General features: G+C 44.4%; 1 protein-coding gene across 1 annotated transcript in view; it reads left to right on the plus strand.

The window, feature by feature from the left end:
• Window positions 1-26,743, plus strand: part of C11h3orf70 (similar to human chromosome 3 open reading frame 70) — a 50,282-nt gene that overhangs the window by 17,754 nt on the left and 5,785 nt on the right. The gene's annotated exons all lie outside the window — the stretch shown is intronic.

Raw genomic sequence — 26,743 nt, forward strand, 5'->3', positions numbered from 1 at the left:
AATATTTAATTTATGTTAATCTTGGCTTCAAGCACTTCTGGATGTTTTTTATTTCTTTTTAGCAGACAGAAGCTGTCAAGGTTGGTCCAGGTGACCAGCTCGGCTACCAGACTGAGAGCTGTCAGATGTGCGCAGGATGGATAGGGACTGAGGCTGGATTGGAGTGTTATCTGTCATTTTCCCAGTCCCTGAGTCTGGCTAGGCTGTGAGTACAATTTCTACCTCAAGTCTCATCAGAGTCAGTAGCAACTGTTGTTTTTGAAGGTGGTGTGGGACCTGTCAATCAAGAGCCTGCATTTTCCCCATGTAGTGAGTTGCTTGCTTTAAATGCCAAACACCTGCTCAGGGGAACCTGCCTTTCATCTGTAAATGCCCTGAGGAGACTTTACTCCAGCTATAGGAACCCCAAGGAGACCTCACTGAAGCCACAGAGACCTCTGCAGTTGTGATGGCTGCTGCATCTGTCCCAGAGGCCACCATTTTAATAACCACTGCCTTAGAAGTTTTTCAGCCATTATCCCTGTGGATACACCCTACGGTGGCTCTGGAGGATGTGCCATTGGTGACAACCTTATCCTACCCCACAGCCTTTCCATATGTCTTCACTTATTGCAGGAGTCTCACTGCAGCCCAGAAAGAACACCTCCTCACCCAAGACCCCAAAGACAAGCAGGCTCAGTGCACCTTTGCAAAGTACGATGACTAAACAAAATGTGGAGGCTGTGTGTATGCGTGCCTGGCTGGGTAAGCAGCCATCTTCTAATTCTCCTCGGGTCAATCGAAGAGACCCACACACTAGACCAAGATGGTTGCCTGACAGGAGAGGCTGCTAGCTGCAAGCACAACTCGCAGGTATCAGGGTTTGAAGATTTCCTCAGAGTGGCCGAGAGCAGACTGTTGAAAGGGGAAGGGAGGGGTAAGAGTTGCAGAAACCCAAGACTGAGGAAGGCCAGGGTTGTGGAAGAGCTGCAGGACACAACTGCTGGAAGAAGTCCATCCTGAGAGCTGCCGAGAGTTCCCATCTCCATCTGCCGAAGGGCCTGTAGGAACGGCTGGAGCCAAATTGCTGGGATTCCACGAGTGCAGTAACACTAGGTGCTGAGGGCTACTGGCTCTCAGAAGTCTGGAGTGGTAACTGCTAAGAATTGAAGGCTATTGCTCTGTGGGGCTGCCAGCGCCCAGGGAGCTGTTGTGTATGTTCATGGTTTCTAAGAAGAGTCAGTAACGGGGCTTCATCCAGTGTTGACACTGAGAGTCAAATTCTGGGTCTCCTGTTTGCTAGGCAAATGCTCTACCATTCAGTGAACCCTTCAGCCTTCTGGTTTATCAATTTGCCACGTATTAGGTATCGCCTTACCCGAAAGAGAAATAGCAGGAATAGAAAGAGAAGATTGTGTACACAAACACCTCTGACGTCATGTAAATCCAAGCATCATTTACTGCTCTGGTCACAAAGGAGGGGAGGTAGCCAGTTTGGGAGGGAAGGAGTATTTCTCTGACTGGTGCTTTGTCCCATGTGTGAGAAGGGGTTGAGAGAGAAGGAGGCATCACTCCATTGCAGGTTCAACTCTCATTTGCCCAGGCTGTGTGCTCTGAGCTATGGCAGACCTTAGAGTGTCAGCCGGTGGAGCTCATTCACTCCTGTTTCCCAGCACGTAGCAGGTTAGGTGTCACGACTTCTGCCTACCTCTAAGGTATTGGAAACGAGGAAGGTAGTTGAGAGGATGCTTGGCTGGTAAACAAGGGTTTACATCTGTCACAGGGCTGCAATCCCAGCACCTGGGAGGTGGAGGAAGGGGATCAGAAGTTCAAGGTCATTCTTTGATACATTGTAAACTCTAGGCAGCCTGGGCTCCACCAGACTGCCTCAAAAGTTACTGAATGAAAAAAATCTTAATGACAATTTCTTTTGTTTATTAAGTAATTCTTAGAGTAGGGATAAATACAACATCAGATTGTGGGTTTAACAACCCTCTTGATGTACAAATTGACATCATTTCTTCAAGAACTTTCTTGACTTTTGCCAAAACTAGGCAGAAAGATACATACATGTAATTTTTTTTATAACAAAGTGCAATTTAAAATGCATCTCTGGTTAGCTTCTAGGAACTGTTTCATATTCTGTGGCAGGGGGAGCATGTGAAGGCTAGGAGGTTGCTATCAAGTGCTCTCTACCTTATTTTATTTTTTAATTAAAACTTTATTATTGTTTGTGTGCACATGGCATGTGTTGGTGCATGTCTGTGTGCGAGTGCGCGCACATGCTGTGACACACACATGGAAGCTGGAGGACAGGTTCTCTTCTTCCACTTGTACCTAGGTTCTGTGACTTAAACTCAAGTCACCAGGCCGCACAGTGGGTGCCTTTATCCACTGAACTATCTTGCTGGCCTGTTGCGCCTTATTTTTTGAGACAGAGTCTCTCAACTGATCCTAGAGCCCAGGGGTTCATCTAGATTTGCTGTTATGGAAGCTCTAGGGACTCTTACTGCCTCTGCCTCCCCCGCTCTGAGATTATAGCACTCTGCTTCCCCCCACCCCCTTTTTAAAATGTAGGTTCTAGATATTGGGCTCAGGTCATCACGCTTGCATAGCGGTACATTTACTGGCTGAGCCACCGCCCCAGCTCAATTGTATATTCTTACTGGTAGCTTATAGATGCATAGAGCTGTAAAATCTGCTGTTACTGTTAGAATCTCTTGGTAAATTCTGCCTGTTGTTTGCATCTTTTTTTTTTTTTTTTTTGTTCTTTTTTTCGGAGCTGGGGACCGAACCCAGGGCCTTGCGCTTCCTAGGCAAGCGCTCTACCACTGAGCTAAATCCCCAACCCCTGTTGTTTGCATCTTAAGCGTCTGCCAAAGGTGTGTGTATCAAAGTCTTAGTGTGATTTCACAGGTATGGTCTAGCGGGAAGTCTTTGAGTCAAGCCTGAAAGGTGCTATGAGTCCTGTGATGGCTAATCTTGACGACCAACTTGACAACGGGATTTGGAATCACTATAGCAACAAATCTCTAGGCATATCTGAGTGATTATCTAGATTGATTTAATTGAGGTGGGAAGAATCATTCTAAACTGTAGTACCATTGCCTGGGTTAAGGTCAGGCCTCTTGTTGCAGCAATGAGAAAGTAATTAATTCAGAAAAATTGGTACTGGCCATTTGCTTGGATCAACCTGGTCCGGTGGTTTGTAGAACTTCAGAACTGGTTTGCATGAGGCATGCAGTGGAGTTTCGAACTTTGGGTTGGAAAAGTCCTAGAGTTGTGTAAGCAGAGCTTACCGGGCCATTGTGATGGGAGTTTGGAAGACTAAGGTCAAGAGAAATGCAGACAGTGGAGGCCAAGACCTTGAGGTTTCAGAGGAGAACAAAGACTCCTATAAGGACTGGACTGGGGCCATTCCTGTCATATCCTGGCCAAGAATGTGGCTCCATCCTGCTTGTACTCTGAGAACTTTAGAGAGATTAAATGGAAAGGTAATGTACTAATGTGCTTAGCGGAAGGATTTTCAAGCCAGGTTAGCATTCAGGCTGCCACGGTTACTGCTCTCTGTTCTCACCCAGGCCTACAGTGAGAGCAAAAAGAACAGTTCTTGGCTGCTGCTGAAGACACCACACTGCGGTCATAGGACATGGAGAGAGCAAGTTGGTACTGAGTAGAAAGCTTACTCCCTACTGGCCAGCATGTGTGGTATCAGAAGGTGCTGTTTTAGCAGAGGTTCCTCTGCCTTCCATGTGCACATTAGAGTAATATTCTAGCTCTGTGATTTGATTTTGGTTTGTGTTGAGTCCGTAGGCCACTTGGTGGAGATCTGACTTTCATTTACGTATCCTGGGGCTCTGTTGTGAGGTTTTTCTTTGCATAGAGGATGGCATATCTCCTGGTCATTTGAACCTCATAACTGCAGAATGCTTTATTCCTCGGTAATATCTTTGCTCTAAAACTAGTTTTACATTAATTTGGTAACTCTATCATTCTTTGGAAGAATGTCTCTCTGTTTGGATAGCCTTTCTTCGCTGCAATTGGTGGCTTTATATTTAAAGTGGGTTTCTAGGAGAGAGTATACTATTGGGTCTTGCCTTACATCATGACTAAAGATCGTGGTTGTTACTAAGGAAATAAGCATAATTTTGCTACAAATAAGAAATCATATTGTACTTAAGAAGCTTGCAGAACAAGAAGAGGGGTTAGAAGTGTATCATATGGGAGGCTGGAAGGAAAGTGGGGTTGTCACCAGGGTATGGGAATGTTTAAACCAGAAACATCAGCAAAACCAGTGGTCTCTGAAAGACAAGAGTTCATGTGTTCTACAAATAAGAGTTAAGAGCAATGTGGTGGGAGGGCAGAGCAGATGAGAGAGAATGAAACTTGTGAAGTTACAGGCCAGGACATGTAGGACATTCAAAGGACATTGCTATGTATGCTCTTACATCATGACATGACAGGTTATTAGAATATTTCCTGCTAACAATCAGGAGAGGTATAGAAAAAAATCTGTGCAAAAATCTGTTGTAAGTATAATAAACTTTTTGTTGTTAAGAAAAACAAAAACAACCCCCCCCCCCCAAACCCTAAGTGACCTGGCCATCAGTTATCTCTTCAGATTTGTTTCAAAGAACGTGTTGCTTTTACGTTAGACCCTATCGACATCCCTTTAGTGGTTCCTATACCCACCGTTCCTCTTTACCACTCAGTTTTCATTTTGTTCTATTTAAAAGAAAGGTATAAGGTAGAAAAAGGGTAGTTTCTTGATTATATAATTGGGAAACTTTCTATATTCGAGGGGTATGACTGTTAAAACTCATTAACAAGTTCATCATCTCATGACACTGACTTTATAAAAAGAATAAGAGACAAAGGAGGCCACTGTATATTAATAAAGGGAACCATTTATCAAGAAGATGTAACTATCGCAAGGCTGGGCGTGGTGAAGCCTTTAATCCCAGGCAGGTAGATCTCTGAGTTCAAAGCCAGCCTGATCTACATAGTGTGTCCCAGGACAGCCAGAGCTACATAATAGAGAGACCCTGTCTCAAAAAAGAAGAGGAGGAGAAAGGGGAAGAAGTGGAGGAAGAGAAAGAGGAGGAGAAATTATTGCAAATATGTGTTCACTGCATGCTGGGGCACCTAAAATTTGAAGGGTAAGCATTAAATGCATGAAAGAAACGCATCGGACAGGTCCTCATGATGTTAGTGGCAGACCTCAGTGCTCCACCATCATCATCTTTAGGTAGGCATTCCAAATTAAAACCCAGAGCTAAACCGTCACACAGACCGATTAGTTTTTAACAGATATCTACAAGACACCCCATCTGAAAGGCATGAAATACACCTCAGTGGCCCAAAGACTCTCCTCTAAAATTGATCACATTATATGGACCACAGTGCAAGCCTCAATAGATACAAAATAACTGAAATAATTCCTTGTATTACCAAATTATAGCGAGATAAAATGAGTAATCACAGAGATGACACAAATACTTGGGTACTAAACTTGAATGGACAATGTCCTAGAATCAAATGGAAATGAAAGAACAGCTCACTAGAGCCTCTGGCACGGCTAGGCTGTTCTCAAAGGAGGGCTGATAGCTATAACCGTGCTCAGAGAAGGGCTTATAGCTACAACTGTGTGCTTCTAGAGAAGGACTTACAGCTACAACTGTGTCTCAAAGAGCAGCTTATAGCTGCATCCATGTGTTCTCAGAAAGGGGCTTATACCTGTAATCATGTGCTCTTGGAGAAAGGCTTATAGCTACAGCCACGTACATTAAACATCATAGGAGTAACCTCAGAATGTACCTCAAACTTTCAGAAAAAAAAACAAGAAGTCAAGCCAAAGGCAGTCGGAGGGAAGAAGTACTAAAGACTCATAGAAATGAGTGAGAGAAATGCTAGAAAACTAATATACTCAAATGAGGAGTTGGCTATATAGAAAAATAAAGTTACAGATCCTTACCCAAACGATCCAAAAGAAAGAGGAACCCAACTCAGTTACTTTTCTATTGCTAGGAAGAGACACCGTAACCAAGGCAACCGATAAAAGACAATGTTTACTGGGGCTAACAGTTCCAGAGGGTTAGAGTCTGTGCCCATTATGGTGGGGAACATGGCAGCAAGCAGGCAGGCTTGCTGCTATAGCAATAGCCGAGTGCTCACTCTGATTCACAAGCATGAGGTGGTGGAGGGCAGGTGCTAACTGGGAGTGGTGCGGGTTTTTGAAACCTCAGAGCCCGTGTACAGTGAGTGATACATCTCTTCCAACAAGGCCACACCTCCTAATCCTTCCCGAACAGTTTCACTAACTGAGGACCAAACATTCAGACATACAAGCCTAACAAAGTGTAGGCTATTTTATTCAAACAACCTCAGAACCCAAATAAGAGTATTAGAGATGATTAAAGGAACTTGTTAGAATAGACTGCAGTGAAGTCCTGAGGAGTACCAGGGAATAGTTTGAGACATAAACTCAGAAAAGCTGGAAAATAGGAATGAATATTTAAACATGTATGACCTCCCGAAATTAAATTGAGAGAGAGTGTGTGCGCGCTATAATTTCCCCGATGAGCATAGATGCAAAAACTCTCAACAAAACAAAATAAAACAAAACACAAAACAAATTCGAGAACACATTAAGTATTGCGAATGTCATGACCAAACTTCACCCCAGGAATGCAAGGTTGTTCAACACAGATACCAATAAATGTAATAAAACCTACAATAGACATGAGGACAGAAATCACACAATCATCTCAAGAGATTAGAAAAAGGTATTGGATAAAGTTCAACGCACCTCTGTGGTGGTTTGCATATGCTAAGCCCAGGGAGTGGCACTATTAGAAGGTGTGGCCTTGTTGGAGGAAGTGTATCACTGTGGGGGAGGCTTGGCAACCCTCCTCCTAGATGTCTGGGGATGCTCAGTCTGTTCCTGGCTTCCTTCGGGTGAAGATGTAGAACTCAGCTCCTCCTGCACCATGCCTGCCTGGATGCTGCCATGTTCCTTCCTTGGTGATAATGGACTTAAACCTCTGAACCTGTAAGCCAGCCCTAATTAAATGTTGTCCCTTATAAGAGTTGCCATGGTCATGGCATCTATTCACAGCAACAAGACCCTAAGATACCTTCATAATAAAAATAATGAAGAAGATGTGAACTGAAGGAGAAGATCTCAGTGTAGGCACTATGTTGCTGTGCACTGTGGGAAGATTAGCCTTGTGTTTCTCAAATGCTGATTCCTTTGCCCCCATATCTGGTTGTAGTCTGGACATGGCATTTTCTAAGTATCTCCTGAGGGACTTGCCTTCGATTTTCTTTTGCCCCCCCCCCACCAAAATTGAGATAAATGAGATACTTAGAATAAGTATTACAATGTCATTGCAATTAGATATTTGGACAGAGAAATCAGCATTTGAATAATACAAAGATAATCTTTACAGAGTGTACAATAACATGCCTAAATCTTAACTTAACACAATGAAGCTATATATGACAATGCTATAGGTAGCGTACTGTGTGTGTAACAGCGACAGACAGACAGACAGACAGACACACACACACACACACACACAGAGAGAGAGAGAGAGAGAGAGAGAGAGAGAGAGAGAGAGAGAGAGAGAGAGAACATTTTCTCCAAACCCTCTGGAAGAGGATAAGGAAGGTGTCTACTCTCTGCTGTTATTAGGATAGTGTTTGAAGACTTGGCTTATGCAATAAGACAAGATTAAGAAATAACAGGGATACTGACAGGAAGGAAGAGATGACATGATCTTGGACATACAAGATCCTAACGCCTCACTAGAAAATTCAGAGTTCTGGTAAACATTTCCAGCAAAATAGCAAGATACAAAATCAGGATGCATAAATCAGTAACTTTTGTGTATATCAGTAATAATATTGTCAGGAAAGAAATCTAGAAAAACAGTCTTTTGATGAGTATAAGGTCTCTACAATGAAAATGTTAGGCCACCAGAGGAAGAAGTTGAAGAAACTCTAAATGATGATCCTGGGTGAATGGATTGGCAGGGTTAATATTGCTAAGTTAGCCACATTACCGGAATCAGTCAACAGAGTCAGTGCGAGCCCCATCAGATTTCCAATGGCCGTCCTCAAAGACCAACAACAAAATCCTAAAAGCTAGCACGGAGACAAAACAGACTCAGAACGACCACAAAGTTTCGTGCAGAGAAAAGAATGCTAGAGATAGTGCAAAACCTGATCTTAAATTGCATCCACACAAAACAGCTTTGGGAGCTGAAACGGGAATCACATGGTTTGATTGGGCCTGTGCAACTTAGCCAGGTGCTAAGTCAAAATTAAGTACAATCAAGCAAAAGGGAAGGACGCTAGAGATGTAGCGTGTGTGTGTGTGTGTGTGTGTGTGTGTGTGTGTGTGTGTGTGTGTCTAGCAAGCATGTGGTTCCAGGTTCAACTCCTAGTCTAAGAAGAAAGGAATAAAGGCGGCACAGAGGTCTAGCGGGAGTTTCTGGAGAGATTAACCTTTTGGTACACAGAGAACCTGGACTAGAGTTAACAGTTAAGTTCATCAGCTTAGAAGAACACAATACATATTTGCTTTTAAGGGAAGACCATTGGACCCTCTTCCTGCTGCCCTTCCAGCTGCTTACAGGGCCAGCTTTATAGACCTTCCTTTCGTGTGTCTCAAAGTGGACTAGAGTAGGCTACATTTTTTGCCCTCCATGAAAATTAAAGTTGGTCATATTTGATTCTATTTTATTCTCTTTGGTGGTCGTGGTAACCCCACTTTATCGGTCACTATCCTGGCTGGTTCTTTCGTAAGCTAGAGTCATCTTAGAGGAAGGAAATACCCTACACACAAGCCTGTAGGGTATTTTACTTTTGATTGATGATTTATGTGTAAGGACCCGGGTCACTGTAGGTGGTGCAACCCTGGGCGGTGGTCTTGGGTTCTGTAAGAAAGCAGCCTGAGCAAGCCATGAAGAGCAAGCCCATAAACTGCACCCCTCTATGGCCTCTGCCTCAGGGTCTGTTTCCAGTCGGCGGCCTGAGAGTTGTAAATGGAAATTCTTTTTGGTCATGGTGTTTTATCACAGCAATAGGAGCTAGGATAGGCCACGTATTCCAGGAAACAAGAGGGAGAGGGAGAAAAGAAGAGATTGGTCCATAGCATTCTGCAGACTGACAGGTATGAGGTGACAGGGGAGCCCAGGAAAGCCTGCCTGGGAAGGGTGTGGAAGCTGCAGGTGTCCCCTGCGTGGGCAGCCAGAGGCTCCCTTCTGTTCTGTTCTTAAACAGATTAGACTCTCCTGTTCAGGCAGAAGGCCGTCTACTTACCAGAGCTCACCGGCTTCTGTGTTAATTGTGTCCAAGACCATTTTCCAAGTTGACATGAAATTAGCCACCACCACCTACCGAGAAGCAATGACAGGTTAGCTGGATTTCCAAGAACATGCACTTTGAGAAGTTTTTTTTTCTGCCTTCATCATATTTTGGGAGCTCTTGTGATTTCGTGACAAAGCTATAGATTTTTCTGAGTTATTAGCCTTCTCAGCAGACTCTACGAGATAATTGTTTTGAATAGAATGAGGTCCACTTTTATCCAACAGAACAACAAAAGCCTCATTAATCCCTTTGCTTGACTGATCCTGTAGTCTCACTCCATCCAGTCCTGGCTGCAGGAACTCAGGGAAGCCTGTGTGGTTCTTCATTAGCGACTTAGTTTTTAATCCTCCGTTGGTACTTTCAAAACCAGCAGGGCACCGCTTAGGGCCTCATTTGTAGTCTGACTGCTCCCCAGGACGGCGTGATTTGCTTGGATTAACCCAGGCCCATCCTGAGCAAATGCACCTGCCGGCTTGTCCTTTCTGTGGGGCCTGTGGCTTTCTCTCTTGGTGAGGGTCATATCTGTTTCTCTTGTCCTTTCAAGTGATAATTTTCACACATACCGAAAAGAATCCCTGCGGTCTTGTTTCCACATCTCAGGTGTATCCGCAGACTAAAACTCTTCAAACACCGTGATTGCTCATTTTCGCAGGCCGGGTGTGGACTGGGCCTCACAAGCCCGTCCCAGGCCAACCGCCTCCTTAGGCATGCTCAGTGCGGCTCCCATTGCTTTGGGCGGGACTCACTTATAAATCAGGGCGCAGTCTTTTGGAGGGAGACCTTGAGTGGCAAGCAGGCAGCTCCTTCCAGTCCTTCTAGGGGTCTGCTCCAGCCTCGGGGGAGAAGAGCTTTGGCAGCCTTGGGCCACCCTCAGTGCTTAGCTGTCATTCAAAGAGCCGTAGAACAGCATCATAATGGTGCCTTTCATCCTGGAATAGAGATAAACTTGTGCTCAGCCGCTCTGAGGGCTGAATCCGAATCTTACTATTCAGGAAGCAGGTGTAGGTTTGCCTGGCACTGTTTGGGGAAGAGACTAGCCAAATTGTATTCAGCGTACTCAATAAAAGATTTCTTGGGTTTTCTTAAAAAAAATTTTTTTTTTTGGTCATTAATTGTTGATAAAGGCCATATTGTTTTTTTTCTATTATATATAAGTACAATGTAGTTATCTTCAGACCATATTGTTTTTTTTTTCTATTATATATAAGTACAATGTAGTTATCTTCAGACACCAGAAGAGGGTGTCAGATCTCATACAGACGGTTGTGAGCCACCATGTGGGTGCTGGGAATTGAACTCAGAACCTCTGGAAGAGCAGTCAGTGCTCTTAACCACTGAGCCATCTCTCCAGCCCTAAAGGCCATATTCTTAAACGAAATAGATTTTAGAATGCATTATCTTAAATTCTTGCCCCGTTAATATTAAACTTAATTAAAACTATCAGCTTATTATTTGTCCAATTTTAAGCATCAAGAATGTTATTTGTACTTGTTACATAGCGTTTATCCCTCACTAATGTAGGTTCCAAGTCTAGAAACTGGCAAGTTTCTTTTTTGTTGGTTTGGTTTTGAGATGTTGGGATTCGCGCCCAGGGCTTCACACATGCCAGGCAAGTGTTCAACCACTGAGCCACATTCCCGGCCTAAACTGTGTTTCTCAGTAGACGGTCAGAAAATGACTACCTGCTAGAAACCCACCTCTAAGGATCCATAATTTGCAGAAGAGTGATTCCCCCAGACTCAAATCGTATGCAAATGCAAAGAGTGTTTTATTCTGCAGAAGTCGGGCACCCCAGTGAGCTCTCTGGCCTGATTTAAAGCACCTTAGGGGAATTCTGGAGAGGGGTAGGTGACCTTTATCTTAATCTGTTGACTTTATCTCTAGGAACATTCCAGAACCACTGCTGGAGTATAGGGGGTGGAGGTGGGGTTGGAAACTGTTGCTGGGGAAGCCTGGAAACTGTTGCTGGGGAAGTCTGGAAACTGTTGCTGGGGAAGTCTGGAAACTGTTGCTGGGGAAGTCTGGAAACTGTTGCTGACCCATTGTCCTTGCCTCAGGCCCTGTGGTGGGCAGCTTTTAATGGCCTAGCAGTTTCTGACTAGCTGCCTGAGGCCTGGGGTTTTACAGTAACTGATTTGCCTAGACTTGCCCAGTTCTTGAAAACAGAGATTTAGGCCTACTCTCTTGAACCGCCAATTTGAAGCCTGTCATGGAGTCAGCCTATCTCACCACCCTTTCATAGTTATTGAATCATTTTGCTTCCAATAAAGCAACAGAGACCGTAGATGGAATAAAGAGGGCATTTAATCTAAGAAGTGATTAGAGTATATGAGGAAGACATCTATGGTTTCTGGGGGCCCTAGGATAAAGTCACAGGAAGTGACTTCAGAGTTCTGCCATTACATCTGAGCGTTTGAGCTGAGAGGCCACACATTGAAAGCTAGTGCACCCATAGTCTCGTTGGACTGCGTACCCAGTCTTTCTTGTTTAATATTGGCTGTGGAGTGTTTCTATGCATCTTTCCTGCTGTGTGAGACGACATCCTTGCACAAAGACCCAATCAGATCAGTTGTTGGTGGCTGTCTGGGCTTCTTTGTCCTCATCATGCAGTGGCTAAATGGTCAGTGAAGGGGACACACTAGCGAGCTTGTAACTATTAAGTCTGTTATTTCTTGCCCATAATTCTTAGGCTGTCTCTGGTGGCATCAATTTTTAAATTGGCTAACCTAACTATAAGTTGTAAGAGGAAAATACAGGTAATTATTACATCTGATTGAAAAAGAAAACACAACAGCATGATAATATATATTTTCTTTTTTGTTTTTATTTCTTTTCTTTCTTTTTTAATTTAAAAGTTTTTATTGGTTATTTTATTTATTTAGGTGTCAAACGTTGTTCCCCTTCCCAGTCTCTTCTCTGCAACCACCCATTCCATCTCCTCTCCTCTTTGCCTCTAAGAGAGTTCACCCCCATCCACCCACCCACTCCCACCTCACCGCTCTAGCATCCCCCTATGCTGGGGCAACAAACCTCCACAGGACCCAGGGCCTCCCCTGTCATTGATGTCAGATAAGGCCATCCTCTGCTACAAAATATATTTTCTTTAGTTAAAGACTATATAATTTATGCCCATAAATGGTAATAGTTTGGTTTAAAAAACATATCTTACTGGTAGAGAGTGTTTTATTAATATGATTTTTTTTCTTTTTTTTTTTTTTTTTGGTTCTTTTTTTCGGAGCTGGGGACCAAACCCAGGGCCTTGTGCTTCCTAGGTAAGCGCTCTACCCCTGAGCTAAATCCCCAGCCCTTTTTTTTCTTTTTTTCGGAACTGGGGACCGAACCCAAGGCCTTGGGCTTGCTAGGCAAGTGCTCTACCGCTGAGCTAAATCCCCAACCCCATGATTTTTTTTTTTAATTTAACCTTTTACTTAATTTAAACATTTTAAAAATTAGATGTACACATTCTACTTTATACGTATGAGTACTTTGCATACATGTACATATATGCCCCACATGCATGCTTTATGCTTGAGAGGTCAGAAGAGGGCATGGATCCAGTGAAACTGGATTTATAGATAGTTGTGAACCACTGGGAATAAAACCCCTGTCCTCCACAAGAGTAACGTGCTCTTAGCTGCTGAGCCAGTGTCTACAGCCCCTGATTTTTAAAGTATAAAACTATATTAGTTTGTATAGTTTTTGAAAACGAGGTCCATGAATAATGAACAGACATGGCATCTATAAAAAAAATTAACCTTTAACAGAGTTATATTTAAAATGCAGCACACACTTCCTGAGCCCTGCTGAGCTGCTGTAAACGCAGACGCTCCAGATCTTACCGTTCCCGAGTCAGTCTGTCGGCTTAGTGTCCGTTTCTTATGAATCTCTGCACTTTCATTTCCAGCGCAATAGAGAAGCATGGTGGGTGTCTCGTGCCTGTTTCCCTGCTTTAGTTCATCAGCAGCTCCTGTCTGTCGAATGGGAGGCTCTGGGTAACGTTGCAGAAGTCTACAGCCCTGTGCTGGTGGCATGGCAGAGAGCTACCGCCAGACTGCCAGGCTCAGGTTTGGTTTTACTGCTCACAGAAGGATCAAATTTCTTTGTTTATAAATGGAGTTTCTAAACTCCAGATTTAGAAATGTGCTGTTCAGTTTGGTGACTCAGGCTCTGCGAGTGGCAGAGATGATCTTATAAAATGTCTGTAAGGTTGAGGTATGTTATTTTAGAAGATCAGCAACAGGGCTGACCATGTCTTAGTGTTCCTGAGATCATGCATGCAGCTTTTCCCACCCTGGTCAATACCCCCTACCCCCATCTGCCATTCTGAGTGTATCTTCCTCCACTGCAAACACTGAACATATGGTTTTCATGTTTCTTGCCAACCCCAGTGACTAATCTTGCAGAAATGACTCACTCAGCTATGGTCTATAACCACTACTCTACTCTACCAGTTCTTCAGATGAGTAGGACTTTCTGAGTAAATGAAAGAGTTAGGCATAGTCACTATACAAAACCCTGATTTGCCTACTGCTCTGGCTTCATTTCTCTTTCTGTGATAGACTATCCTAACTAAAAGCAACTTAGGGAAGGAAAATGTTTATTTGGTTTACAGTTCCAGGTTTCAGTCTATCACTAAAGGGATGTCAAAACAGGCTGTCATGCAGCTAGTCACATCATATTCATAGTCAAGAGCAGAGAGAAACTAATGTGATTATGTTACCTCCCTGCATACTCAGACAGGTTTCTTCTATCACACAGTTAAGAGCACAGCCTAGGGAATGGTGCCACCTACAGTGGGCAGGGTCAATCAAGGTAATCCCCTACAGGCTGACTTGATCTAGATACTTTGATGGTGCCCGTGCTGCCACAGTGTGGAGAACCAGAGTAAGCCTGGGGGATTTAACAAAAGACAGAGATTCGGTCGTTCGTGCTACAGGAATGCCAAAGCTTTACTGAGTTTCACAGTATATATACCCCAAGTCCACCGGGTGAAAAAAACCCAGGAAGCACAATGGAAAAACAAGTTTAAGTTCTCAGGATAAAAACAGGAACAAAAAACAGGAACTGACTCAATGGTGTTACCGCCTATTGGCCAAACAGAAAAGGCCAAGATGTTCTTTTGTTAAAAATGAAAGTTTCCACATGCATAGAAAAGTTGGGGGGGGGGGGCAAACACTGAGGGAGCCCAGGAGGGTCTGACAAGTCCCCCTTTTTTATTTTTTAAAGTAACGCCAGTCTCAGAGTGGCTGTCTTAGGTGGGTGCCAATCCCAAAGGGTTGCCTGTCTTTGGCTAACTACGTCTTGTAAAGGCTGAGTCAGATTTGGGCAGAGGGATTGTCTCCTGCCAATTAATATCTTGGAAGCTTTTAAAAATAATTTAAAGTAAACTATCTTTTCTTACTTGAATTTTCCGTGCCACTATTTATTTATGATATAACTGATTTCTCAAATATTGAAAAGGACATTGTCTTTGAATCTTTTCTGGAGCAACAGCTACTTCAAAAATTTAAAGCTCGTTGTAAGAGCAAAGGCTTATAGTAAAATTCCTTCAGAGGTATCAGTTAATAAAATCCCATCCAGTGAATAATATACACTGGAAGATTCAAAGTCCTAACTTCTTGTATTGAAGCAGTGACAATTTTACATAATGTAGGGCTATTAGCCATTCCTTTGTAAAACTTTCCAATGATATCACTTCATGGGCTCTCCAAAATTATAAGCAAGTTCACTAAACATAAACCTTTTTTACAATCAACAGGATGTAAAGAAACAGCATAAAAACAATCCTCCAAATCCATAATAATTCTATGTGTATTTCTTGAAACAGCAGTTGGAGTAAGCAAATAGGCTGTAACGTTCTCACAAGTTCCAAAGCCTCAGCCCTTTGCAAATCCTGAAACAATCTCCACCTGTTTGATTTTTACTTAATTACAAATATGTGTGAGTTAGAATCCTGAGCCTGCGATCCAACTGTAAACTGTAGCCAATGGAACACTCGCTATTTAACCACAGTCTTTAAGTTTCCCTTGCAACACGAGAGCACAACCACAACTTTGGAAAGCAAAACTCAACCTCCAACAAACAATCCAGTCTCTCCAAAATCAACAAGTGTATCACTCCCATGTTACAAAGTTTGGCTGCCAATTCCTGCACAGGAATACGAGACAGTGCAGCCTCCAATACCTCAAAGAGATTCTTCCCTAAATCTTAGCTTTTATAAATCTGGTTTCTAGGATAAGAACAAAATATTAACCAAGTTGGAGGTATCTTTAGAGACCTGTTTCCCTGGGTTGGCTCATGCCCTGTGTTGTCTAGAATGACTTTATCCAAATTACCAGTTTTTAAGCCGACTTTCTGTTACCGATGTTACAAATTTTTAACCATACCCAATAACTTAAAAGCCAGTAATCTATAACTAAGACATGCAGAACACATTTATACATTTAAAGCCAATCAGAAACCAAAAATGAAGTGGCTACACATATCTTTAATATTTAGACCAAAAACAATTCTCACTTTTTTTAGCTGTCATTTTAAGAGAGGAGCACCTTGCCACCTGTTGAATCCAATAAACACAACCACAGAGATTTTTTTTTCTAAAAGAAACAACAATCAGATCCCTTACCATAGAAGCTGAGGAGCTGATGGCCCCTTTAAAATAGGCTTGTGTAGACGCTCAGCCCCTGGGGGGCTTCTCCAGCTGACCTAGGCTCCTAGCTACTGGTGCAGGGCTCCAATGGCCAATTGAGACTGCTATTTATTTATTTATTTTTGAAACGAGTTAAAACCAAATCAAGGCATGAATAACAGGCAGGTAAAGTTTTAACCATTTTTTCTTTTGAACATGAAACACAGAACAGCATTCAAGCAATGAAACAAAAAACAGACATAAACTGACAGACGTGGACAGCTTGGTGCACCAAGAACAAATAGACATAGAGGGAGAGAACTAGATGGTGTCCCATCAAGGGGACCCAGATATCCTACCTAAGGGACCCAGAACCAGGAATAAGCAGTTCTCCAACAGGAGCCAGCAAGGAGGCAAGATGTCTCCCGACCTCCTTCTGTCCCTAGGAGAGCTCCGAAAAAGCTTACGCTCATTTTCCTTCTCTCGCCAAAGCATCTGTGGAGAATTGGGAGACCTGCTTTTCTCAAATCCATTCTCTCTCATGTCTAGGGTGTAAGCTGTCTCTAGTCAGGGTCCAAAGACTAAAAGCATCTATGAGAATTGACTTCACTTTTCTAGATTTTAGCATAACTCTAAAAGAACACATACACAAAAACACTTTACCATTACCTTGTCTCTTTTTGCAAGGTTTCCTTCACACCTGGGGCTTCTGTGTAAACCATGCCACCCCGTCCTTGTTCTCAGGTCCTACCTTTCCTTTAGTTTGCAGTCTGTGCTTTCTGTGGAGCCCTTTTCAGCCCTTTCAGCCTTTGCTTTTCTATAAAGTTTTTTTTTTCTCTAAGATTTATTTATTCGTAAGTATATTGTAGCTGTCTTCAGACACACCACAAGAGGGCAATGTATCTCATTACAGATGGTTGTGAGCCACCACGTGGTTGCTGGGATTTGAACTCAGTTCCTCTGGAAGAGCAGTCAGTGCTCTTAACCACCGAGCCATCTCTCTAGCCCCAGCCTTTGCTTTTCTCTGAACACTGTGCATAGTTTGTAGCACAACTCTTTGCTTCCTTCTCCTGCAGAGTATGTGTGTGTGTGTGTGTGTGTGTGTGTGTGTGTGTGTGTGTTGAGTGGAAATCTCTCCCCCAGACCCAACACATGAGTTTTCAGCCATATGTGTATGTATATGTGTGTGTATGTGTATATGTTTATGTATATATGTGTGTGTGTGTGTATTAACACATATGCCGCGTGTGTGTGTGTGTGTGTGTGTGTGTATGTTTGTGTTGATGAGTGGAAATCTCTCCCCCAGACCCAACACATGAGTTTTCAGCATATGTGTATGTATGTATGTGTGTGTATGTGTGTGTATGTGTATGTATATGTGTATGTATATATGTGTGTGTGTATGTGTCTGTGTGTATATGTGTATGTATATATGTGTGTGTGTATATGTTTATGTATATATATGTGTGTGTGTGTATTAACACATATGCCATGTGTGTGTGTGTGTGTGTGTGTGTGTGTATGTTTGTGTTGATGAGTGGAATGCTCTCCCCCAGACCCAACACATGAGTTTTCAGCATATGCGTATGTATGTGTACATGTGTATGTATATATATGTGTGTGTATGTATTAACACATATGCCATGTGTATGTGTGTATGTGTATATGTTTATGTATATATGTGTGTATATGTATGTATTAACACATATGCTGTGTGTGTGTGTGTATGTGTGTGTGTGAATGATATGTATAGATCCCTTAAATCTCAGAGACCACAAAACTGGAAGGTTTAACATCTGAAGAGTCTGGTGCGTCATCACCCCTGGCAGTGGCTGCAGGGCATTCCTAAGTGAGCTAAGATCCCTCCATGTTTTGCAGGCCCCACTGGTCTCACTGTACTCTAGAGGAGTTGAGGTGTGGACCACGGTGATGGGGATTATGGAAATCCACTGTTAAAGGACTTGCCCTGTGCAGGTTGCTTTGTGATGCTTGCTTTTACAAGGAAGGAGAGCAGGGAGCAGCGGAGTCCCCTGTGGCCATGACCAGCCTTATTACTCATCATCCACCTCTTCCCTGTTCGACTGAAAGCCAAATTTAAGTTGGATCCTAGAGCAGTGTGTAGTGTGATGTTGATACCTGACTGGGGTTCTTAGTCAGATTTGTCTGAGACTTTCAGTGAGAGAGGCAGAGGAAGAAGACAGGCAAATGTGCCTGCTTTCTCCTTAGAACCTGCTCTCTAAGGGTTGGGGATTTAGCTCAGTGGTAGAGCGCTTGCCTAGCAAGCGCAAGGCCCTGGGTTCCATCCCCAGCTCCGAAAAAAAGAACCAAAAAAAAAAAAAAAAAAAAAAAACCTGCTCTCTAGCTACCAACATCCCATCCTCAGTTCTGCATTTGTCTGGCCCCTTCCACCCTTTTAATCCAGTCACCTAAGGCCTCCTCTGCCCTTTTGCCCCGTCCTGAGGCGACGTGTACTGAATTCTGCCTCCTGATGGTCATCCCCGACTGCACAGGCCAACACAGGTGCAGCTTCCTGTGGCTGATTTGCTGAGGCCTCCTCTCACTTGGCCAGCATCGCTCTTAGTAGTTTGTTATTATGTGTCTTTTCCTGTGTTGAGTTGTTGAGTGGGATCTTTCCTGATTTGCATACACAGTGGCTCAGAGGCCAGTTAGAGCCCAGTTGTTTAGACCACGTCCTCAGTGCCCCGCACACAGTTAAGGTTCACTTTATTAGTATTAGAGTAGATGTGGGCACAAGCGCAGAAAGTGGGGTGTCACAGCGCTGGGTCAGACCCTCTATGGAGGACTCTGCACATGGGGTATAATAGTCTCAGAGGTCTGAGGCTGGCCAAACGGTGGCCTGACAAGGTCTATAAACAAGAAGGGTAGCTTACAGTACTCTGGGCACCAAGCTGAGGCTTAGAGACATTTTTCTTTTTTTTCTTTTTTCTTTTTTCTTTTTTTTTTTTTTTTCCCCCGGAGCTGGGGACCGAACCCTAGGCCTTGTGCTTGCTAAGCAAGTGCTCTACCACTGAGCCAAATCCCCAAACCCGGAGACATTTTTCAACATCTGTCTGAGGTGAATGTCTAAACCACTTGTACACCCTGGAACATCAAATGTAAGAATGTTAACTATGTTAAGAAATCCAAGAACAGAGGAAGAACACATTGGGGCTCACGTGGGATGGCTTCAGTCCAGTCTTTAATCACCACCTGCAGGTGGCCGCTGCCTTGACAGGGAGTGGGGGTGGGGGGATGGGGTAGGGGATGAAGTGTGGGAGTGGGGTTGGGGAAATGGAGGAGTGGAAGGATGGGGTATATGGATGGAGGTGGGGGATAAGGTGTGGGAGTTGGGGATGAGGGGTGCAGGAGTGGGGGTGGCTATTTCTCCTGATTTCTTTCTCTCCACTGCTTGGATGAGAACTTCATAGTCCAACGTCCTTTACAGCCTCTTCACTCACCTCTTTCTGGTCATTAGCACACATTTTCTCCGTACCTGCCCACCCTGCCTCTCTGAGATCTTCACAGCTCACTGTGGTACCCACACTGGGTACCGTGGCCTTGCGCTCCAGGACCCACCCAGCCATACTCCTGCTGCCTGAACCCTACGCTGAGTTTACCCTGGCTGTAAAAGGAATCTGGGATAGTCTGCTTGCTCTGCTCAACTGCAGAGTCCCCAGCCTTGGCAGAGTCCCCTGGGGCCTGTCCTTCTCCTGCACGGCCGTGGGCATGTGCTTTACATTGCCCTGAAGTGGTTTTGCTTTTTCACATTCTGTCTCAGTCCGAATGCTTCCAGAAATACCTCCGCATCTTGTGCAGCCTTTTCTTCCCCTGTGGCATTTGACTTAGTTCAGTGGCTATTCGGTAAGCCCTCGTTCAGTAAGTGGATATGCCTACCGGGCTGTCACACCAGGGATTTGCTTCATATTAAATGGGATCCACTAAGGATGGCGCAGGCTGTAAGTAAGAAACTAGCATGTTGCTTACATCTCTAATTAGGCCTTTGCTTTAGTTAGCTTTTCACTGCTTTGAACAGACACCATGACCAAGGCAACTCGTAAAAGAACAACATTTAATTGGGGCTGGCTTACAGTAGGTTCAGAGGACCAGTCCACTTTCATCAATGCGGAAGCATGGCGGCATCTAGGCAGGCCTTGGTACAGGGGGAGCTGAGAGTTCTGCATCTTCATCTGAAGGCCTCTAGGAGAAGACTGGCCTCCAGGCAGCTAGGATGAGTGTTTGAAAACCCACCTCCATGGTGACACACCTACTCCAACAAGGCCACACTTATTAATAGCGCTGCTCCCTGGGCCAACATATTCTAACCACCACAGTCTTCAACGTACTAGAAAGTGCTTGCTCTTCTGTATTGCCCTGGAGCACACAGTGGATACAGATGGCTTCTGTGGGCTGGGTGGGGAGTCTAGCCTCTGTAACACTGTTTCCATTCACTTGTGGTGTGACTGGCCTCTCAGCTCAGTGACTGATACACTGTAAAAAGTACTAGATAGCATTTCTTTCAGGATAGAGTACCATAAACAATTGTGGCTTGATGAAAAGCCAGTGCCAGTACCTGAGCTGGGCACTGCCCCAGGACAGCCTGCCTTTCCTCTGCAGATTTTCTTTCCCAATCATATTTCTCTTGGGCTAATACTAAAATGACTGCATTCATGAGAACAGGGTATTTCCTGTGTTAAGGGGACACACATTTAACAAACATCAACTTCTCTGCAAAGGAAAAAAATGCTTATATTTCCCTCAGAAGATTTTTTAAAGTCTCAAGTGTGTACGGCTACATACAAAACAGGTAAAGGAGCATAGAGCAGATTAATGGGGCATAGGAACGTATATGGGCCGACCTCCTCAGTTCGGGTATTGGGTGTTGCAGTTTTGTTTTGTTTTCTTTACTTTGTGCTCTATAACTAAGACAATGAAACAGCTTCAAAAAACTGTTTCTGCCATGTAATCAGTCTGTGCTACATGTGGAGTGTTAGGTGAGGAGCATGGTCCACTGAAGGCTTGCACTGACTCGAGGTGAGCCCTGGAGAAGGAAGGGGACTGCCACCTTACGCTAGACAATCACCTGCCATAAACATGAGTGAGCCTGACAGTGTGACATTGTCCTGCTTCTGTTTATGCAGGAAAACATAAGTCTCTCCATGTGCGGAGACTCACTGTGATATTGTGAGCAAGTGTCCACAATGTTATTCCTCCACAAATGGTATCATTAGAGACTTCCAAAGACTCACGGGAGGTACTTGAGTGGATTTGATTGATCTTCCTGAAAATGTTGAAGGAGATTCCTTTCAAAGAAATGAGGCATCTGAAATACATTTTTCCCATGTTGGTAACAATTGTTTTTTGTGTATGTGCAGTTAATCATGTCCTGTGTTTAACTTTAGTCTCATTATTTAAAAGGGATATCAGTTTTTCTTTTAAAAATTACTAATAAGAATATCTCTTGTTTTCTGGTCAGCTTTTAAGTATAGTTTGAGTTTGTGGAGTGCGGTGTCACGTTTCAGTGTGCTAATCAGATTAGAGGGACAGAGGTGTCTTAGTTAGGGTTTTACTGCTGTGATCAGAAGCCATGACCCAGGCAACTTATACGTTCAGAGGTTCAGTTCATTATCATCAAGGCGGGAGCATAGCATCATCCAGGCAGGTATGGTGCAAGAGGAGCTGAGAGTTCTACATCTTTATCTGAAGGCTACTAGCAGAATACTGGCTTCCAGGCAGCTAGGAGGAGCATCTTAAAGTCCACACCCAAGTGACACACCTACTCCCACAGGGCCACACTTTCTAACAGTGCCACGCCCTAGGCCAAGCATATACAAACCATCACAGGATGTATGGGTCACCTCAGACTCAGTTTTTTGTCTGAGGATTCCATCAGCTATTTTGAAAGAGTCAGTTACTGTCAACCGTAGACTTCTCTGAACGTCAGAAATTGCTGCCACCCAGCAGTGGCACTCATTAGCCATCCTCCGTCTGGCTTTTCAATTTTCTGCTACTATTAATAGTCCCTGCTTCTGTGAGACCAACTGTTTATTCTCCACATACAAGACAGACTCTGCCATACCGTCTTCTGCCCTATTTTACTCGCCATTCCACCGTCCACTGTACTCTTACACGGCTAAATGCCGTGCCCCTGGAAAGGGGTGCAGTGACTCCTCATCGACTACTCTTGGCTGCCTTGACTTGGGTGTTGTGTTGCAGTGAACATGCAGGTGCCTCCCCATTTCCAGCCCACTGGATGTGTGTAGCCAGCAGGCATTGCTGGATCATATAGAAGTTCATTTTTGCCAGGCATGGTGGTGTAACACCTTTAATCCCAATACTTGGGAGGCGGAGGCAGGCACAGGCATCTCTGAGTTAAAGGCCAGCCTGGTCTATATAGTGAGTTTCAGGCTAGCCAGGGCTACACAGTGCAAATCTGTCTGTCCCAAAAAGCAAAAGCAAAAAAAAAAAAAAAAAAAAAGCAAAAAAAAACCCTCAAAAAACCAACCAGACGTTCATTTCTAGTTGGATTTGATTGCTGCCAGCTGGAGGTTGGACCCAGGCTCGCACCCAGGCCGAGCGTGTCTACTTCCACAGACATGCACATTTTACCCGTTCTAACAGAGAGGCCCGCCCTTCATCAGTGTTGAGTAACCTTCCTGCTGCCTTTGTAATGATTGTTTGAACGTTCCTTCCTTTTAGTACTTCGGGAGAGCCTTGCTTTTTAGCATGCTCACCTTGCTGGCTGTTTTCTCCTTTGATAGCCGCCATTCTTGTTGTTGATCTGTGTGTCCCCAGTGACCAGTGTCATTGAGCACTTTTCCACCATGTACCTGTTGAGTGACATTCATATTGAGCAGCTGTCGCCACCATTGGTCTTCACAGCACTTTGCAACCTGTAAACTGAAATTACTTGCTACATAGTTTCTTCTTACGCCCCATGCCTGGAAGAAAACATTTTACCTTCCGCCTGCATGAATTTGACTGCTCTGGGCTTCTCACGTGTGGAATGATCCAGATAAGCTATCTTGCTGTCACTGGCTTGTTTCCCTTAGCACACTATCCTCCAGCGAGCCATGTTTGTCATGCTGAATGTTCTGTTACACATAAACATTTTTGCTTTTATTCATCTGTCTGTCGATGAACACTTTTCTGGATAACACTGTATGTGCAGAAATGTATAGACACTGCTCTGTGGGACTCTGCCTTCGCCTTTGTGTGTATGTCCAGAAGTGAAACTTCTAGATAATTTACTCTCCTTCCACTCCTCTTTGGGTCAGGAATTTGCTATTTATTAGCTCATTTATTGTGGTGCTGGAGATGTGTGCCTGTTCAGCAGGGGACTCACCATGGTGCCACACCTCCAGCCATACGTCCATTATTTCCGTAAAGAGATCAGACAATGCAGTGTTATGTGATAATTTGTCTTGGGGCCGAGGCCTCTTTCCCATCCTTTGTCTTTGCATCTGTGTTCCCGGATCATGGACTTTGCCCAGTTCAGAGTGAGACAGGGCTGCGCTCTGACGCACAATGCCTCTCCCAGCTGGTCTCTTTCACTATGTGGATAGCAGTTCAGACTGCTGTAGTCCAGGGCTACACACTGAGCGCTTGCTATGCAAGATGAGCATCCAAGTTTGAATCTCCAGAACTCATGAAGGGGAAAGCTGGGCGTGGTTGGATGCTCCCACAATCCCCCAGCATTGGGGGATGGGGCGTGGGGGCTGGGGTGGGTGGGGAGTGAAGACAGGCAGATCCTAAGAGTTCATTTGCCAGTCAGAGAGCCTAACATTGAGCTTTGGCCTCAGTGAGAGACTCTGTCTCAAAGCATACGTCAGAGAGTGATTGAACAAGACACTCAGCCAACTTCTGTCTGTGTGTACCTGCCCACTCATGTGCACAACACTCCCACATCCCACCCGAACCCATCCCATCCCCACAGACCACAATACACACTTCAAACACATATGCTACACAAACACGCCTCCCCTCTCCACACGAACACCGAACAACCATGCCTTAGGGTTTTACTGCGGTGAACAGACACCATGACCGAGACAACTCTTATAAAGGACATTTAATTGGGGCAGGCTCACAGGTTCAGAGGTTCAGTCCAGTATCAAGGCGGGAGCACGGCAGCATCCAGGCAGGCACGGTGCAGGAGGAGCTGAGAGTTCTACATTTTCATCTGAAGGCTGCTAGGAGAATACTGGCTTCCAGGCAGCTAGGATGAGGGTCTTAAAGCCCATCCCACAGTGACACACCCACTCCAACTAGGCCACACGTCCTAATAGTGCCACTCCCCTGGGCTGAGCATATATAACTGATCACAAACCAAGAGGAGAGAAACCAAAAAATATAATGGAGATCACAAAAGAGGGAAAGGGAGCAGAATGAGACAAGGGGATGTCAAGACTGGGAAAGAGAGATACAGCCCTGAAGCGCGGCCTCACCTCTCCCCTCATCTCTGAACTAAGCAGAAGCCTTTGCTCCGAGGCTGAGGTTGATTCTGGAAGATAGCAATCAACTGCCCTGGTCCTCCTAGAGTGGTGCCAAGTGGTAACTAAACCAGTGTCACGTGGGGTGGGTGAGCCGGTCAGCACCCTGCAGCGAGCTCATTGAACATCTCCCATCTGTTGCTTCCCAAGCTTAGGAGTCCGGCAGAAAGAAAACTGGACTCTCATTTGCCCATTTCCTTCTAGACAGGAAACCATTTTCTTTTTCTTTCTCTCTTTTTTTTTAAGATTTATTTTATTAATATGAGTACACTGTAGCTGTCTTCAGACACACCAGAAGGGGGCATTGGATCCCATTACAGATGGTTGTGAGCCACCATGTGGTGGCTGGGAATTGAACTCAGGACCCCTGGAAGAGCAGCCAGTGCTCTTAACCACTGAGCCATTTCTCCAGCCCCAGGAAAACATTTCCGGCTTCCTCCATATCCCCAGTACTTGGAGACTGAGATCCTGTGCTGGCCAGTTGGTAGATGTGAGCTGCTCTCATTCTCATTGGCATGGCATCTTTCTTTTCTCTTCCTTCCCTCCCTCCTTTCTTCTTTCCTCCTGAAACAGGGTCTATAGCACTGGCTGGCCTGGAATTCCTTTTGTAGACCAACTGACTTCAAACTCAGAGAGACAGACAGACAGACAGACAGACAGACACACACACACACACAGAGAGAGAGAGAGAGAGAGAGAGAGAGAGAGAGAGAGAGAGAGAGAGAGAGATCTCCTGCTTCTGCTTTTCAGAGGGCTAGGATTAAACCACCACACCCAACTCTTGCTTTGAATCTTTTGCAGATACAGAGCAGTGCAGGGACCTGGTCTGTTGAAAACGGAGTCCCCAGGCAGGTGTAATCAAGTTCTAACTTTTTTCCCTGTCAAACTCAGCCCTTGGGGTTCACATGATTCATATCCATGCAGGCTTTCTGGATATGTTTTTTCTCCGTGGTACTCCAGGGTGAAGCCTAAGCTAACCTGGCCTGGTGCTGATGGCCAGCAGTGTGCTCTGTGGCACAGCACGGCACATGGTCCTGCCTGTAGTTGCTGTTCTTCTTTGTCTTAACGTTAAGACAAAACAGCCTGAGATGGTCTTCCTAACAAAGCTAGTTTGATTTGAGGATTTTCAGCTCGACCAAGAAATAAAGCATGATTCTTCTGCAGTGAGATGTTTACAAGGATATCCTAAACACTTGATCTTCTATTAGGAGAGGACTCCCTTGGGATATTGGGCAATATCTGGATTTTTTTTTTAATTGTTTTGTCAAATTGATAGCAAGAAGCCAGGCTAACCCTCTTGTGGTGCACCTGGATAGCCCCAGGAAAGGATGATCTGGTCTAAAATCCCAGTGGCACTAAGGTTTAAAAGCAGCTACAATGTGTGTGAAGGATGAAACCCAGCCTGACTAAACCCACTCATCCAACAGGGAGGACACAGAGGATGCCCACAGCAGCGGCTCCTCAAGGCTTCCTTCCCTCTTCCTTTGCACTTAGATAGGTGATAAATGGATGACAGAAAGATGGATGGATGATAGACAGGTGGTAGATTGATAGATGATAGGTGAATGATAGATGATGGATGATAGATTGATAATGGATGAGAGATGGATAGATAGATGATAGATGATGGATGGATAGATAGATAGATAGATAGATAGATAGATAGATAGATAGATAGATACTGTGTATGTCACCCACCCATGTGTGAAGGTCAGAGGATAACCTTGGGTGTCCATCCCCAGCTTGTTTGAGGGAGGGTCTTCCCTTGTTTATCGCTGTTCCCCAGTTTAGCTGGCCTTAAGTTCCTGGGAGCCTCTCCTCTCTCTCCCTTCTCCCTGTAGCTGTGTGAATGACACACAGGTCACACACCTGGCTTTTACATAGGTTCTGGGAATCTGAACTTAAGTCATTAGGGTTGCATTGCAAGTCCTTTTATTATGCGACATCTTCCTGGACCCCTTTTAGCTTAGTATTATGAAATAATTTTAGACCTACAAGCTGGTGTGGTAGCAATAGTTTTAATCCTAGTACTCAGGAGGTAGATGTGGGTGGCTCTCTGAGTTTGAGGCCAGCCTGGTTTACATAGCTAGTTCCAGGCTTGTCAGGGCTACATTGTGAGACCCTGTCTCCAGTAACAACATTAACAACAATACCAATTTGTTAGACTTACAAACTGCATAGTTTTAGTCCATTTCCTTAGCAACTGGCACTTGAAAGACTTTCTAGATGTAGGAAAGAAATAAAGGGAGTGTGGAAAGGAACACATTAAGAC

This window comes from Rattus norvegicus, chromosome 11 (assembly GCF_036323735.1).
Source record: "Rattus norvegicus strain BN/NHsdMcwi chromosome 11, GRCr8, whole genome shotgun sequence".
In the NCBI taxonomy this organism is placed as follows: Eukaryota; Metazoa; Chordata; class Mammalia; order Rodentia; family Muridae; genus Rattus; species Rattus norvegicus.